The sequence below is a fragment of the Tachypleus tridentatus genome, chromosome 6, assembly GCF_004210375.1.
Source record: "Tachypleus tridentatus isolate NWPU-2018 chromosome 6, ASM421037v1, whole genome shotgun sequence".
NCBI classification, from domain to species: domain Eukaryota; kingdom Metazoa; phylum Arthropoda; class Merostomata; order Xiphosura; family Limulidae; genus Tachypleus; species Tachypleus tridentatus.
In genome coordinates, this window is record NC_134830.1 from 117894864 (window position 1) to 117914019 (window position 19156).

The following is a 19156-nucleotide window of genomic DNA, read 5'->3' on the forward strand; positions in this document are numbered from 1 at the left end:
ATAAACAATGTTAAAACAGTAGGAACCTGTTTACCAATGGTTAAATTCAGTTTAATTTTTTATAAAAAGCCATTAAAAGTAAGACATTCAAAATTCTGTAAAAGTGGCTATAACAAACTGAAGAATATTTTTACAGTGTGTGTGGCAAACCCCCCTTCCTCCTTCTCTCCTCACAGTTTTATTTGTATGTTAACCTGTAAATATTAGGCATTATGAATGGCAAAGTTTTTCATTCAGAAGGTTTCAGGTTCTTCTTGCAACGATACCAAGCACTTGTAACGGATTTGCTATTATATATTTATTTTAATATCAATGTTTGTTTTAGTTAAATATATATTTAAAAATGTATGTAACTTATACTGTTAAATATGTAATTGCGAAACTACCGCCTACTCCCTAAATTTGTAGAAGACTATCAAGCGTAAGAATCAACAATATACGTTTTACGAAAGCACTAACGTATTATTGCCAACTGAAATTTCGAGAACATCCTCTAACGATTGTAAAAGGTTGCCATCACAATACACGAAGAGACAGTTTTATATTGTTGGTTTTCTACAGTTAGTATACTATAAATACTAGTGATTGCTAGTATTGTTGACTTAGCTGAAATTTCTTGAAAATCTCCTCTCAAGCTTTTATAAAAGGTAACCAATGCAATACGAAAAGACAGTATATATTGTTGGTTTGCTACGTTTGGTATACTATAAAACTCTGAAGCTAAAACTAGTCCCTCAGTGGCACAGCGGCATGTTTGCAGACTCACACCGCTAAATCCCGGGTTTCAATACCCGTGGTGGGCAGAGCACACATAGCCCATTAAGTAGCTTTATGCTTAATTCTAAACAAACAAAAGCTATAACTGCGATAAATGCCTGTCAATAGGAAAACTACGGATATTTGACCAGAAACGTTTATACATTTCGAACATTACAAAACATTCAATTTCACTGAATTCACATCGGAATTCAATATTTTTACGAAAACATTAGATAACTTCAGTGGAGAAAAGTCAGCTTGTAAACAGCGTGAGACCAGCCGAAAATAGTGAGCTAGCTAGCTACCCGTTAATTGAACTGTACAGATATTAAATTAAAACTAATTCACTCATCGTGAACAGTCGATAAAATATTCAATTGCAAACCAGATAGAAGACATCTATTTCCGATGTTTTCCACTGATAGGTCAATTTTGACTTTGCACAGTGCATATTTTCGTGAAGAAGAAACTATCGGATTCTTGGTGATTAAAGGGAGGGATTTATTTTATGGGTGATAATTTAAACGTTATTGAGACTGCTATCTGAGTTACGATTGCAATGCTTGTCCAATAGACATGAATTCGCAATGAAACTGTGGCTGTCTTGAAATTCTGGTTCTTCCGTATTTAGATTAAAATATCAGACCAAAAAGAGGTTCGGGATCTTAGATCCATCTAAAATTGAGCATCGATTTTGCATTAAAGAGCAGCTAGCAGTATAGGTGTTTAAGTTTTAGTGATACAAGTTATACACGATAATATATTCCCATTTCTTTAGGCCTAGCGCTATAATTTCACACCTAATTTTATTAAATATAACACAAAAACAAACTACAGGACATGAGGGCATCGGAAGGCATTCCAAATTGAAATTAGCAGCTGGTATGGTGATTCGGGAGCTTGACTAGCAATCTTCAGGTTATAAGTTCGAATCCCATTACTGAACATGCTCGCCCTTTCAGAAATTTGGGTCGTATAATATTACAATGAAACCCACCTTTAGTTGGTAAAAAGATAGTCAAGAACTTGTGGTGGGTGGTGCTGCATTTTCTCCAGTCTATCACTTGTAAATTAGGGACAGCAAGTGGAGGTAACCCTCGAGTAACTTTGCACAAAATTCAACGAACAAACCAATCCGGAAAGCTATAACCATAATAATTTATGGTTTAACCACTTCTTCACATATTTTGCTTCTTTCTAGGTTTATGCTTACATTTTCACACAGCTCTAGTTTGACATAAAGTGATAAAAAATTTAAAACAGTTGGTAACCCATAGATTTCGCTTTTTTCTAGGCTTAGATTTATATTTTTCCCACAGCTCCAATTTGATTTAAACTGATTAAAAATTGAAACAGTTGATGAACCATTAACTAAGAAAGGTTTTTTCCCCAGCCCTGAAAGTTTATTTACGATCATTCTACGTGAAAAACTATGCAAATAATCCTGATTTATGTGATTCTAATGAACAGCGCCGTCTCCCACTGGTAAGTGCTTTAGCTAAGAACAATGGTATATTCTTCAAAAAGTTTGAAGGCCCGGCATGGCCAGTTGGTTAGGGCGTTCGACTTGTTATCTGAGGGTCACGGGATTGAATACCCCGTCACACCAAACATGCTCGCCCTCCCAGCCGTGAGAGCGTTATAATGTTACGGTCAATCCCACTATTCGTTGGTAAAAGAGTATCTCAAGAATTGGCGGTTTGTGGTGAGACTAGCTGCCTTCTATCTAGTCTTACATTGCTAAAGTAGGGACGGTTAGCGCAGATTGCCCTCGAGTAGCTTTGCGCGAAATTCAAAACAAAACAAAACGTACCTGAAAAATAAGAAACCTAATCGCTTTCATAATTTTGTCTTTAGAGGATTTTTTGATCCAACGTATTTTTCATACTTTGGTATCTAACGAATCTGAAAGTGTCGTTTTGATATTGATTACAATGACGCCATAGCGCCAAAATTATATAATCAAACCAAATGAAAATTAAATAAAAGTTCATACGCTGAAATTTTATGAAAACTAATACCACAATTCAGGTAGTTTTATGAATAGTTTTACACCATTTTGTTAATGCCACAGTTAAGTTACAGTAACAAAATTGCACGTTTATTGTAGCAGTTTGAAATAGACTTTGTCTAACATCTGAGTGTACATTGACTTAGCTTACAGTTTTATAGACTGTCGCAAATCAATCCGAAAGATAAGAGTGTAGAAAAGAGGCATTACATATTCTGATTAATTACGCTTAAAACTTGCTTGAAGCTCGTGTTTGCAAGTGCAATCATAACATCTGAGATTTGCCCCGAGATAACTCAATGTTTCAAATACATTTGCCCGAGTTAATTCGAGCAAACCATTTCCCGTCGTATTTTTAATTATGTGCCCGAATTTGTCATGCCACCATATATTACGGTTAGCTATCAGTAAAGAGAAATAAAATATTTTCTTCTTTAGAGCTTATTAAAAAAACAAAATAAAAAACACAAAATAACCTAACACAGAAACTGTTAGATCGTACGGGTTACCCCTGGTGAGCACATGCTGCTGTTTGGTAATTACCTTTATCATTTGATGGACCGGTATGGACAGGGGGTTAAGGCGTTCGACTCGTTATCCGAGGGTCGCAGGTTCGAATCCCCGTCGCACCAAACATGATCGCCCTTTCAGCCGTGGGGACGTTATAACGTGATGGTCAATCTCACTATTCGTTGGTAAAAGAGTAGCCCAAGAGTTGGCGGTGGGTGGTGATGACTAGCTGCCGTTACTATAGTCTTACACTGCTAAATTACGGACGGCTAGCGCAGATAACCCTCGAGTAGTTATTTACGCGAAATTAAAAAACAAAAAATATTATTTGTTATTCTAAAGATTCAATTTATCTCAATATAAGGTTTTACATCTATTCAAATGAAATTAAAAATCACGACATGAATTTCATGTGAATTAAGTTTCCATATTTTTCCGTCTAATTATTAAATATCTTTTAGGGTAGTTTTTCATAAATATCACTTTTATTTCCAATTTTTTCCTCAGTTACTTCATGTGAACTATCGCGAATCTGCTCAGTTGACTGAACATTTCCAGAAGCATGTAGGATTTTACTGGATATAATTGAACTTATAAATGAGAGGTCAGCCATTTTAACACGTCTTACGTTTCTGAACTTTTACTTTCATTCAAAGGCAGGAAATATATTTTTGTTGAAAATTCACTTTGGGGTAGAGCTATATTAATTAAAATGCATAATATATAACCCAATAATACACATCCCTTAAAATTACTGAAAATAATATATTGATCTTTACCATTATTACATATTAATACCAGAGTAGTTTACCTTATTTTGATCTTTACTACTATTACAGACTAATTCCATAGTAGTTTACTTTATCTTGATCTTTACCACTATTACAGAATAACGACAGAGTAGTTTAACGTATATTGTTCTTTACCACCATTACAGACTAACGCCAGCGTTTATTACTTTATCTTGGGCTTTACCACTATTACTGACTAACGACAGAGCAGTTTACCTTATTTTGATGTTTATCACTATTACAGACTCATACCACAGTTGTTTACCTCATCTTGATCTTTTCCACTATTACGGACTAATGCCAGAGTAGTTTACGTTATCTTGATTTTTTACCCCTTTTATAAACGTGACAGAGACATGCATGATTTCTTTGTTGGAGTGTTCATTAGGACACTCGCACAGATATAGGAAAAAGCATGACTTCATTGTTGGAATGTTCACCAACAGAACAACCATCCAGATTTTCATCGGTAAACAGTTACAAAAATATCTTGCTGAAATTCTTGAAGTAAGATGACTCGAAAATGGCTTTAAACACTTAAGCAATAAATCTCACAAATGCTATTAATTACCACTCACTTCTTCAGTTGACGAGTTTGAATGTTATAAAAATACTGAGGTACTCGTCCGCGAAAGTAACGTATTCGTTGCAACTGGCTTACGATTAACAGAAGCACAACAGATATCGAAAAATATTGATTGCATCTGTTGGCGAAAACCCACTGCAACGAATAAAAGTACCTAATTTTTTATGCATTTCTTTTGAAGCTACAAGGAAGTTGTTTTGCTTAAGAAAAGTATACGTTTGTTTAAGTATGCCACAGTCATTTTTAGTCGATAATAAATATGTGATCAGTTGATTTTACAAACGATATATTCGTCAAAGTTTGTACTCAGCTGCGTGGATAGATAAAGTAGGAGGTGCGATTCATATTGTATTCCTTTGCAATGCAGACTGTAGAAAAAAGAGGGGGAAAAGCAGTGGTCTATGGTCTAACAGACCCCACTTGTGTAGTGAATTTGTTTGGCACTGTTTAATATAATTGTAGAGGAGGCCTTTTCTCTCTGCTATTTTTTTTTTTCTTTCCTGTTTCAGATGAAGGTGGCTGCACCGGGAGATTTTTTTTTCTTTCATTAATTATGAAGTGTTTCCTCACAAATCTACTATATGAATCCTTTATTGCATGGTGTTAAAGTGCTTTGAGACATATTTTAGGTCACTCAGTGATCTCTTAAATGTTCTGAATAGCTCAATAAATAATGTATTCATCTGGTAAGTTAGAAAAAATTCAGAAAATATTTCTCACCTAATATAAGTGTCTCCACGAAGTTACAGATAACTAGGTAGTGAGGAAAACAAATGTGTAAGGGATACGAAAGTATAACATTCAATGATTTAATAGGTGAAACTAAATCCTTATGGATAATTAAATTCAATAATGATAAAGAGAGAATAATATTTAACATTTCAAAAACTGAAAATAGACAATTAATATGCATTTCGGTCTTTTTATATATTCATGTTTGTACGTTAATATTCTGGACAAAGCTCAAACTTAGAATACTTCTACTGTGGTATTACAGAACTCGAGCGAGAAGATGGCGTTTAGACATGTTGAAATACTTAATTCTTAATAGGAAGTCGTTGATAGTTTCCAAAAATGTATTTTCATTGTTGTAGTAGTAATTTGATTCTGTTGATTTGATTTTTAAATAAACAATAGAAACACATTGCTTCAAACAAATATAATCTTACTGACCCTACTGAACTAGAAAAAAACTGTAGGTAATGTTAATTCTAAGCTGTAGACACATTATAATTTGTTTGTTTATTTATAATTGAGCAAAAACTATACAATGGGTTATTTGAAATCCGAATTATAGCGTTGTAAGTTCGCAGATATACTGCTGTGCTACTGGGATGTAAAACACTGGAAATACAATAACTTTTTTTCATTACCTATGGGATTATATTGACTAAATTTAAAGAAACAGTGGAAATACAAGAACTCTTATTTGAAGAACTGGAAACATCAGAATTTTACATAATTCTAATTTAAACGAGACAACGGAACATAGTGACTACACTTTAAAAAGAAACAACTGAAGTATATTAATTGTATTTTAAAGAAGTAATACAAACATGTTGATCCTATCTCTAACGAATAGCGTAAATGTAAACGAAAATATACGGTAAAACACGTAGATTTTTATTTTAATGAAAAACGGAAACATAGTAACTTTAATTTGAAAGAAACGACCGAAAAATATTGATCGAACATTAAGAGGAACAAACATATTCATTCTAATTTGAAACACAATAAAACAAAACACAAAACACAACACGAATTAATTTTATTTCGAAAGAAATGATGTAACATATTGATTATATTTGGAAACAAAGAATAGAAACATGCTGTCTTAATTTTGAGAGAAAGAATGGAAACATACTGTTTCCATTTTGAAATAAACAGTGGTTACACATTGTCTGTTTTAAAACAAACTGTGCAAACTAGTGATTAAACGGAAACAAAGGAAATATACTGATTCATTTCGAAAGAAACAAACAGGAACGTGTTAGCTTTATCGACCATACGAAGATGGTTAGGTAGGATATTTCATTAGGTTCATAGTGGACACAGTTCACACAACCTAGACGACTTGAAACATGGGAATATAAGCAAAGCCGTTTGAGGTTATGGCCGTATGTGTACAATTAAAAGGCTTATTGAATTCCATAAACCAAACTCCTCGCAATACTACTCGTTTTAAAGCAACAACAACTTATTTAGATACACTTACTTGGATTGTAGGTGGAGCTGTCGATATACTAGAGAGAGGAATAATGCTGGAACACTTCTTCCCTCCGCAGCGGATTGTCACTATAACGATGTAGCCAAGACCTTTTTTGTATATGTGATACAGCAGATGATGTGTGACGTCATATAGGCACAGACTACTACACGATTTTGCCGGTTCTCTGTCCCTTCATCTCGCTGGAATTGTTTCTTCTATTTGTCTCCATTAAAAGAGAAGCATACAAGGGCGACTGGGCTACGCCTTGTTATGCAGTGCTAACCCCACAAGAACTAAGCGGACAGTTTATCCCAGATCTTTCTCTGGCAGGGAGAAGCACAAGAAGCTGTACGTGTGTGTCATCGATGTTTCTCTGTCATTGGTTGAACCGAACGAGGCTTAACCACCTAGGCTCATCCACTGTTGATAAATCGTTAAAGCATCGCTGTTTACCAAGGACTTCTGTTTCCCCTCTCTCTCTGTACAGACGGGTGAATAATAAAGGACGCCGTGTGTGTTCTGTGTTTCTTAGGACGGTTAATCAGCAACTAATGAATATAAAATGAGCGAAATACTTGTGCACGATAAACAACGAATAAGATAGATAACACATGAATTGCTAACTGAACCTGAAAGGGAAAGAAGCATAGGGTGTAACGAGTGAGAACCTGACAATGACTGCACCTCAGTAACAAGATTCATTAACTTTCTAATTTCTTTGAATATTAATTCTAGATAACTCAGTTAAAGGAGACCGAGTGACGAAGCTTTGATTAACTAGGGTTAAAACATGCCTGTAATTTCCAGAAGCTTGCTTTTTTCGATTAAGGCTTCCGGTTACTTTGAGCTTTGAACTGATTTCAAATAATGATATCGTGGAAATAAATATTTAATCATTCGACGACAATGTTGCGTGCATAAACTCTGGGTATACTGATTTAATCTACAATTATCGTTAAATCTGGATTAGATACCACACATCAGTGATATCGTTTTTAATTAAACACTACATCGTGAGACATACTTTTAAACACTGTATTATAAACAATGACGTTTTGAATTAAACACCGTACCTGCACTGACAATGTTTTGAATCATACAACGTGCTTTAACCGAGACTGTGTTTAATTAAACACTGTACTTTAAGGGATAATGTTTTGATTTAGACGTCATTAAGTGAGACTCTGTTGAACTAAACACCGTACTTTGGACTGATATTTTTTTTTTTTTATATATCCTCAAACGAGACTACATCTCATTAAATACCGTACTTTAACGGTAATGTTTTGATTTAGACAAATTAAAGTGAGACTGTATTTAGTTAAACACCGTAGCTTCAGTGATAATGTTTTAAGTTAGATATAATAATATGTCTTTACTTTTCGTGTGTAAAATTAAGTTAGAGATTTATAAGAACGTGTTACGAATCGTGCAGTATAGCTCGTGCCCAAAAAGAGTAAACATTAAAATTGGTAAAATATTTGTCAGTTGCCACCTTTGAAGAATGACACTGTTTGGCTGTGAAGCTTGTCAGTATATTTTTCGGGTGGTTACAGGGAAGTGTTTGTACTTAGTTATTTGAGATAATTTGTGGAGACCTGTTGATAATATGAAATTCTCTTTCGTTCTTTTGATCATGAAAAATTTGATTTTCACCACTTTGGCATGTTTTTAGCCGCGGCATAACGGCTCGTAGAACAGCCCTGAGCTTTAATCTTATAACTTCGTCATCTCTTGGCCGATTTGAGATCTAATTGCAGTTTCCAACTCAGGAGGTCAAACCTTTCCGAATAATGTATTTGACCACGCCCACGGTATTATAGATTAATTTACTCTAATCCCGCCTAAAATAATTTCAATTTGAGGGTAGACTGGTAAAGTTCTGATTAGTAATAAAATCGAATTGGGTGTACGTGTGCCCCACACTTGGCATTGCTGGTACACAAAATTAGAGCTAATAAATAGGGAAAAAAAGAAAAGTCTCATAGATTAATTTACTTTAATCCTGTCTAAAATCATTTCAAGTGCCGCGGCTATTGAAGATTTCCGCTTACTGTTGATCACATGTTTGACTGACAGTGAATGGTCAGTTCTATAGAGGATCTTAGGTGGTCTTATTATAGACTTTAATAAATGGACTATGATCGCCAGAAATGATAACTGATGGTCTATCTCTATCGACTTAAGCTTCTGTTAATACTGCATGATCATACAGAAATGGTAACTGATATACACGGTGAGGTAAATGCTTATATCCTGGCAATTTGAATGTTTGATAAAATAACAGAAGACAAAATTACCATCAATAAATGCGTCGGTTCAATTCTACTGACTTAAAGGTTTGTGATATAAGTTTAATTATGAAGAGAACTCGGGTTAGAGGTGTAAAACCATGGCTTAATCGCTGGTCTCTTACAGAAAAACAACATATCTAGAGCTGGAAATAAGAAGATGAGTGCTGAGCCTGGTCTCTTCTGTTTAGAGGCTACAACCCACTTTCGGTTAGGTTTAGTTTGAACTTCGCACAAGGTTACACGAGGGCTATCTAGTCTTCTTAATTTAGTAGCAAAAGACAAGGTTACCAGTTAATCATCGGCACCCACCGCCAACGAAAAATGGGATTGACCTAAACTTTATAATGTCCCCACGGCTGAAATGGCGAGATAGATTTCTAAATCATGACCTTCATATTGCGAGTCAATCTCTCTAACCACGTGACCATGCCGGAAAACCAAAGAAACCACTAAACTTTTCTCAGGCGTGTACTCAGTTGTCCTATCTACCTCAGCATTTCATCAGATATGTCAGACAGACATTTTTTGTCTGCCCCTTGACCTGTAGAACAACTTCATTTCTCTACGTAAACGTTTTTGGTTTTTTTTCACCTGAGTTTTATTTTTATATTTTTCTACCATTGTTTATTGTCCTAGAAGCCTGCCTTCATCAGAACTGTGACTTTTTAAGGTATATTTCCTTACCTCACTGGGTTGTTTTTCTTTAAAAATTTCTACTTTTCAGTTGCCGATCGAAGAGTTCTCATATGTTGGCCTCTCTTAAGCTCACTTTCAATTCTCTGATTTCTTACACGACCCACGGGCAATCTTTCAGTCTTTTCAAATCCCACAAACGACTGGCTTATTTCTTTCTTTCACGATCTCAGCATGGAACTTGACCAATTCAAAAGAAAGTAAGAGTGAAGAAAAAAATGATTACGTGTCGATTATACCACATACACACAATTTTAGGCTTATTATTAATTGTGAAATATTCGGTTTTAGGTCTTTGTGCGATGACTAAAGAATATGGCAAGAATATGGTCCAGCCTGATGATTGATCTGAAAACATATATATCAATATATTTTAAACGTAAAGTTACATTAGCGACCACACAAAAATATGAAAACTGTTAGAAATCAAACAAAAACCAATGCCCGACTAGGGTACCAATGCCCGACTACAGCAACAAAAAAGATGAAAGAAAATATATAGCATTAACAGGCACAAGAAAAAAAGGCTTAATGTGGGCTAAACCTACTTTATGGTGTCCTAAACGTATATATTTAGACAAAAATTTTATTCCAAAATTTTTAAAGTTAATATATTCTCTTATCTCTGTAATATTTCAAACTTACCTATATGTTACTGTAGTAATTCGAAGTTACAGTATACGAAGTCAAAAAGTTAGAAAACAATGCCCTCGTTCTAAGAAAACTAAATTTTGTGAATTTCGAAGAAGCAGAAATGCTCTCAACATAATTTGTCTGAAAGCTGTCCTGGAAGATAAATAATACATTACCATTTCATTAAAAAAATCACTATGCTATAAGAACAACATATACACATTCGTTGTACTTTAAACGAAAAGACTACTTAACATCACGTAAGTTGTCGATGTATGTGACTACGTTTGCTGTAAGTCAGTTCAGCTTTGTGGTTATAGGTTGCGCTAATTATTTTAATAACAAACCTTGAAAAAAACTCATGAAAATAAAAGAAAACGTCTCCTCTCGTAGTTTCGTTGTTCCAAAACTTCAAGATTAGAGAAAACTGAATAACTATGTAATTGTGATGCTGTTATTTTATGACTCAAAAGGAGTCATGTAAAGTGAAAATCCACTTTTGTCGATTACTAGTTTTATGGTCATGCGAAGTGAAAAACCATTTCTGTGGATTAGTAGTTTTATAGTAATGTGAAGTGAAAAACAATTTATGTGGATTAGTAGTTTTATAGTCATGTGAAGTAAAAATTAACTTTTGTGGATTAGTAGTTTTATAGTTATGTGAAGTATAAACCACTTCTGTGGATTAGTAGTTTTATAGTCATGTGAAGTGAAAACCACTTCCATGGAGTGAAGTGAAAAACTGTTTTCGTGGATTCGTAGTTTTATACCATTGTTGTGTTTTCAGCTATATTAGGTTGGCATGGTAACATAACAAATAACGTTATGCTTTTTTGTATGATTTATAATCAATTTTAAACGACTGGAATGTACCAACGCAATTTTTTTCTGTTTAAAAATATGTGAGCATGTGGTAATTCTCAATTTAGTTCGAACATTCGCCCTGCTCGAAGCCTCCACCTGAAAATTGTGAAATATAACACTTCTCCTTGACACGAAAATAGAAAATTAATCCACGTACACGCAAAGAGATAAAATATTGAATCAGAGATAAATGTAAATGAACCTCTAAAATCAAGGTGTTGCATAAGTGCGTATTAGCATTCAAAATACGTTATTGAAACAACTGTCACTTAACACATAAAACAGACAACTCCTTGTGCAAGAGATTCAAATAAAAGTTTTCACTTGCACAATAATGTGGCAATTCCACACATGTTATTGACTAGGATACTCTAAAAACACTTAAACAGTAAACAGGTAACGAGAAGAAGATGGACTAAACATAAGAGAACTCTTTACAAAATGTAAATAAATAGATATTTAGGGCCGAGAGCCATAGATTTTTTAATCTTTTTGAAATCGTTGTTGTAAATAGCACCACAGTAAAAACATATTAATAATACGTGTACATAGGAGTATAAGAAACTACATGTGTACTTCATGGTTTATTCTCCTGAAGATGGTGGAATTATTTCCGCCGGAACATATAGTTTTATTTTTTATTTTTTTACTTTACAAATAAATTAATAAATAAAAATGTTGATCTTTCGTTTGGTTAATTTTATTATTTCACTCTATTGAATATTGTGTAAAATTCATATTTTCTGTTTTGAATTTCGCGCAAAGCTACACGAGGGCTATCTGTGCTAGCCGTGCCTAATTTTGTAGTGTAAGACTAGAGGGAAGGTAGCTAGTCATCACCATCCACCGCCAACTCTTGGGCTACTCTTTTACCAACGAATAGTGGGATTGACCGTCACATTATAACGCCCCCACGGCTGAAAGGGCGAGCATGTTTGGTGTTACAGGGATTCGAATCCGTCACCCTCGGATTACCCGGACAGTGTACGGATGATATTGATCTTCACGTATCTCTCTTTCGACTGATACGGAAGAGTTGATGGCGAGTACAAATATAACATGTTTAATTGAACTGTTTGTCAGAACTATAGTCAAATTACAAACAGGATAAAATCTATTATTTATGGTCAACACAACACAACGTTTGTACACAGCTGTCACAGAAATAAGATTTAACGTCGTGTTGTTTATCTCTAGATTCTAAATTGTATCTGTCATTCTGACAATCCGACGGGTATTTTCTAGAAAGCATAGAACAAATGGAAATTATTGATTCCTTTGCAAGGGCGTTCCATGTTAGTAGAATTTGAATAACAAGGTTAACCCATCGTAACTACGCAAAGAACAAAGTATGCTTTTGATTTGACACGGACGTACAGACATATGTAGATTGGTAAATCCACGATAACTTTATAAAAACTATACTCATTATATGCTTTATTGGTTTAGAAAAAAAAAAAGTTGGATGCTGTTATATCTAAAAATCGACTTTCTTGGTTTAAACATTTTCGAATACTGTTAAATTTTAAAAACCGACGTTCATGGTTTACAGAATATTGTTGGATGCTATTAAAACCTTAGAAACCGAATTTATTGGTTTAGAAAACAATGTTGGATACTGTCGAATCTTTAAAATAAATCGATTTTCGTAGTTTACATAAAATTGTTGAATGTTATTAGGTATCTAGAAATAAACTTTCTTTGGTGTAGCGAAAACTATGGAATCCATAGTCATCGACGTTCTCTGCTCAGAAAATATAATATAAAGAAAATTCTTAACCTATTTGTTTTCTTCATAAATCTTCTAATGCAAAAGATGTGTATTAATTAATTAACATTCAGGATAGGGTCCTGAAGGGATTTTATTTTTTGACGTTATAAAAAGTGTTTAATAATTTCCGCTAGTTCAAAGCAACATTTACATATGAGTATGAATATATATATATATAGCAACAGTTTCAATTGGACAAATATTTGTTTCGTCAACTACTTTTGGGTAAGAAACGAATATTTAAAGAATGATTTCGTAATGACTACAGAGATACAGATTATGAAAGAAGTTCTCATTGTGCCCGATAAATAAATGGATCCGGCATGACCAGGTGGTTAAGGCATTCGACTCGTAATCCGAAAGTCGCGGATTCGAATCCCCATTATACCAAACATGCGCGCCCTTTCAGCCGTTGGGGCGTTATAATCTTCGGTCAATCTCACTATTCGTTTGTAAAAGGGTAGCCCAAGAATTGTCAGTGAGTGGTGATGACTTGCTGACTTGCCTCTAGTCTTACACTGCTAAATTAGGGACTGCTAGCGCAGATAGCCTTTATGTAGCTTTGCACTAAATTCAAAACAAACCAGACTAAACCTTCAATATTAGAAGATTAGATATATGAGACATGCTTAAAATTACACACGTAATAAACAAAGAAACATAGAGCAAGGTAAAATATTTTTAAAAGCTGTTGAAACTCTTTGAAGAAAAAAATGCAATGAGAACATTTGGCCAAAGAAGCTTTATCTTTACCAAAGAAAACAGTGGATTAGGAAGTATAATTTTCTGTAAATTATTGAAAGTTGTTCATTAAGCCAATTTATTTGAATGGCGCACGCGTACAACAACTACGTCAAAATAACTTAGGTAAAGGTGTGGAGCATAAGATCAAACACAAAATTCGTTTTATGATTAAATTGGTTTTACTTTTCCATTAAGATGGGGATATTTCAAATATATATTTATAACCCCCAAAAAATTTTAATCACTTTAAAACATTAATTTTAAACAAATTTTTAAACACTTTATTTATGTATAAAAAATCATTAAAATACCCCATAAGAATCCCGTGTTTCGTGATGACGAGAAACTCGCTTGAAGTAAAAATGTATCTCGAGACGGCTGGTATGGGTATTAAAAATTTTATCAAAGTAAAGTAGAGAATTTTTACAGTTACCAACTGTATGATGGGTACCACTTACCAGTTAGATCTTAACTTTCATAGGACTAGTATTCCTTCTAGAGTAATTTAGTTATCTCTTTCCATCAGGATTTAAACCTGGGATCATTCTCATTATATACAAAACGAGTGTTCTGCCAATTGAGCCTAAATAATAACCTTCTAGCAACTGCTACTAAGATACTTTTTAACAACTTCAGCTACCACATTCCTACCCTCTCATAAGCAAAGCCCACCCTCGAGCCTTATCTCAGGATAATGGGATTGTTCTACATTGTTAGCAAGTTTTTCCCACGGCTATTCTCTTTCACTTATTTTACTTACATTTTATCTTAAAGATAAATATTAAAACTGCCAAAGTTACAAAATATAAAGTATAAACGTACGTGACATACAACAACTTTCTTCTTCTTATAGACAACCCAACCCCATATCTGTAACTAAAACAAATATCTCAAGAGAACACCTTAAACTATATAGAACAAGGAAAAATGGAGAGTTAAAATAATATTCTATAAGAACTGAAAATTTGTGGAGGAACCTCAACGATTATCACACGATTACTGTCTTTACTGGATAAGCTTGGAATTACATCTAACTATCCACAATTAGATGTATCTGGAATAATTCATTTATGAAATTTTCTATAAAGAATCACCTGGTTGGTGCCCACTCCTATCACCACCAGGGCTTCAGATTTCCACTTTAATTCCTGCTTATTGAAAAAATAGCAGACTTATATAGGAATACGAAAACTATATTTGAAACTCAGTGAAAGTTGAAACTTAATACGTCGTGTTTCAGTGTTAAACGTTATATTGAATGTAGCCTAAATCAACGTAAAGACAAATTAAATTATATGCATATAGTACGAGGTTAAAACACATTTAATCAGCATTTTCAAATGAGAAACTTAACCCAGAGTTATACACTGATACTATCTTTTTAAGTTAAAGAATAACAATAGTAGCGAAACCGACCAATAGGGTCACTTCATTTTTTCGAGTAACCTCACTCTTGAAATTCTTGATATTACCAGGTTATAATTTGTTTGTTTGCTGTTAAGCACAAAGTTACACAATAAGCTATCTAGGCTCTGCCCATCACGAGTATCAAAACCCAGTTGTTAGTATTTATAAGTCTAGATGTTTACCACTGTTTCTCTGGAATGGGGTCTGAGATTATCAGACTTGCTATATCATTTATGTACATGTAATCTCTATTTTCATGGTGGGTTAAATGAAAAAAACTTGGTAATGGAATTAATTGATTCAAATAATTATGTGTTTATACTGTTGTTAGTTTTAATTTATTTAGATATGTTCCAGAATAGTGATTAAATTACATCCAGAAATATTGTACAACTTTGAGTAACTTCATCACTAGAGCAAGAACTTTCTCATTTGATCAGACGTGGCTCTATTAATTATATTCAGGAAAACTGCACTACTTTCAGGAACTTTGCCTTAAGTATTTCCAAACACCTATGTAATAAGCAGTAATAAAACTTCACTTGAAGTTAATTAACCCTTACGTTTATGTTTGAAGCAAGTCAAAACAATATATATATATATATGGCCCAGCATTATTTAATTTTCTTTAGATGCTGTAAAGAAATAGGTTAAGACGTTCGACTCATAATCTGACGATCGCGGGTTCGAATCGCCGTCACACCAAACGTACTAAATTAGGGACGGCTAGCACAGATAGCCCTCGCATAGCTTTGTGCGAAATTCAAAACAAACAAACAAAGATAAATTTAGGCCTAAAGAGTAGAAGAAAATCAATAACTATATCCATAGAATTGATCTGATTTGATTGGAAGCAAATGTTTTATGAACATTTTAAAAACTTGGACCCAAACAGAACTGAATGTCGAAAATTTGGGGAATGAATAAAAACGTGAAATTTATATAACAACAACAAAAAAGTTTTAAAAATGTAAAATAAAAATGAGTTAAAACAGGGAGAATCAATATGACGAGTCGATGAAACGTCAAGTCTTCAGGTGTACTGACTCTAAAAACTGAGGAGTTGTGGTACGCGATTCGTTGCTACCAAAATCTCATTGTTTTGTAGAAAGTGAGTGTGCAAAAAGTGAGATGGTAATAAATGATTTCAGCAGAAATAAAAGACCTGAATATCAACAAAGAAATATCAAGAAATCCATGACATGTAAAATGTTATTCTGTGACGAATTTCTAGTGGCACAGCAGCATCTCTGCGAACATACAACGCTAGAAACCAGATTTCGGTACCCGTGGTGGGCAGAGCGCAAATTGTGTATCTTTGTGCTTAACTTCAAAAACAGCAACAATAGTTACACTGATATATTACATCAAACTCGACAAAAAATGTCAAATACAGAGAGATTGATGCTAGTTTGTCGCTTTGGGAATACTGAATTATTGACCACGGCTTTCTGTTCAGAGTGGAATACAGCTCGAAAGTTCTGTTGAAATACCAGTCTAAACTGGAACAAATGGCTGTTATTGGTAAAAATTACAAAAACATAGAGTCTGTACTATGAACAGTCACGTGTTATTTTGCATGAAAACGCGTAGCTGTGATTGTTCGTAGTGAAGCACAAAGCTACGCAAAGGGTTACCTGTAATCTGCCCACCACGGCTATCGAAATACATTTTCTATCGGTACAAATCCGCAGATATACCGCTGTGCCACTAGGGGGCAGTTGTGATAGAAGAAAGTACAAAGCTCTCAACAATAATGCGGCAGCATTTATACTCCCTGTTGTTCGAATAGTCAGGTCTGTTTATATACATATATATAACACGATTAACGTTTAGCCATTCTTGATGTTTTTATACGTAAGCTACTGGTTTTACATACAAGATGTTATTGACGGTTACCGCTTCTGTTGTTATCGTAGATAGTCAGTTTCTGTGGTTTTCACGTGTAATAAATTCAGTTGTTTCTATTCACATGTTTAATTTTACACGGTCCACGAGAAGTAAAACGGATCGCTATTGGGTGATTCGCAGTAGTGAAGGAACAGAACGTAAAGAAATGTGCCGTTTGTAATATGCAGTTGGTAATAAAGAGGTGCTTTTGTACTAAATACACCAATCAAATCCAGCCAAGAAAAACAACAAGAAACATAAATATCTGGAAAAACAGTTTTCCTGGAAAGAGTCAAATATAAACATACTATAATGTAGCATCAGAAATTAAGTCTCATGTGCTTGAGTTACCTTCATTTTCTTTTTTTCATTAGGGAAGCAGTTAGGTGCGATAAAGAGACAGTTTAAAAGTGACCATCCATGATATTCTACAGACGACATATCTGTATTCTTTTGTAAATGTCAGAAGTTTGGAGTTTCCAATATTTTTCGTAGACACACGTTTATTCTTGAATGAATTATGTACAACTACCAACCTTTTCTTTCCTTTAATAATACGTTTAAATAATATATAGTATAATAAATAATATGGATTTACACAGAATATTACCTGCTAGGAGCGAACGGCCAGAGTCCTTTCCTTGAGCGTGTATATGTGTGTTTGTGAGAAAGAACTGGGTAATAAACCAGGAAGCTAGCCTTTTACTTGCTGCTTGCTTCCAGTAATGTATACGGCACATATTACACGGCGAAGCTGAGTGCTACGCCAGTTCTCCTTGCGGGTACCAAGGGAAATCTGATGCGATATAACTTACACGCAACCTCTTAGGCCCGTGCTGCAGTCCACAAAGAAAGGAGCTGGTAACAGCCACCCAACGAATACATATACTTCAAATGAATTCGCGCGCCTGGGGTATTTTTACATTATTATACTTTCGCACTGATCTGACCCTAAGAATGGTTCAAAGATGTGATCAGCTCAGAAATGTGACAAAGTGTATAAATAAACAAAATAAATTTCAGCAAAATAATTCTTAATAATAATAATTATTAATTTTGTAAAACACGAGAGAATCAAAGAAGTCTAAAAGTGCATAAAAATTATAACATTTTCACCAAAACAACAAGACAAACCAGACACTACTACGTGGAACGGACTGACGATACAGGTTTGATTTTTCGTAATCCTGATTGCTTTGTATGAAATTATGCGTTCAGAGATTAATCGGTGTGGGTCGTTTTGACTTTCGCGCAAAGCTACTCGAGGGCTATCTGCGCTAGCCGTCCCTAATTTAGAAATGTAAAACTAGAGGGAAGGCAGCTAGTCATCACCACCCACCGCCAACTCTTGGGCTACTCTTTTACCAACGAATAGTGGGATTGACCGTCACGCTATAACGCCCCCACGGCTGAAAGGGCAAGCATATTTGGTGTGACGGTGATTCGAACCCGCGACCCTCGGATTAGAGAGATTAATATATATACACTGCTGGCCAAAATCGTAAGGCCAATAAACATAAAGAAAAAATATGCATTTTACGTTGTGAGACTCAACCACTTATTTGAGTGGAGCTTCGAAAAATGAAAATAAGAAAAGAGAAAATAAAAATAAAATACTTTTTTAGCATTTAATAGGGAAAATGTGAACACTATGAAATTAGCCTAAATACTAGCTGGTCCTAAGTTTAAGACCGTACTGAAACGTTGCGTTAATCGGTAAACACATAACGAAATTTAGTCATTTGTGTTCAAGCATTAGCGTTGTCAACTTCTTCCACTGACTTCTCCTGTGTCACTTTTGGTAAAAATGTGGCAAAGGCTAAAACGTTGACAGAGTTTGAACGTGGCAGAATTGTAAAGCTGCAAAAGCAAGGTCTCTCTCAGCATGCCATCGCTGGTGAGATTGGGCGTAGTAAAACTGCTGTTGCAAATTTCTTAAAAGACCCTGAGGGTTACGGAACGAGAATTTCAAGTGGTCGGACCAAAAAAATTTC

The 19156-nt window shown here is 34.5% G+C and overlaps 1 protein-coding gene across 4 annotated transcripts in view; it reads right to left on the minus strand.

Moving 5' to 3' along the window:
* LOC143253409 (uncharacterized) overlaps positions 1-17916 on the minus strand; it is a 41348-nt gene extending 23432 nt beyond the window's left edge. The window contains exons 1-4 of one of the 4 annotated variants that reach the window (XM_076507254.1): positions 17773-17916; positions 9845-10033; positions 6873-7414; positions 5378-5410 (exon numbers count right to left, since the gene is read on the minus strand). The gene's annotated coding sequence lies outside the window, so the exon portion shown is untranslated. Of the gene's footprint in view, positions 1-5377; positions 5411-6872; positions 7550-9844; positions 10034-17772 lie in introns of those variants that run through there. The other 3 variants (XM_076507255.1, XM_076507252.1, XM_076507253.1) reach the window with 3 other exon arrangements.
* Positions 17917-19156: the final 1240 nt, after the last annotated feature.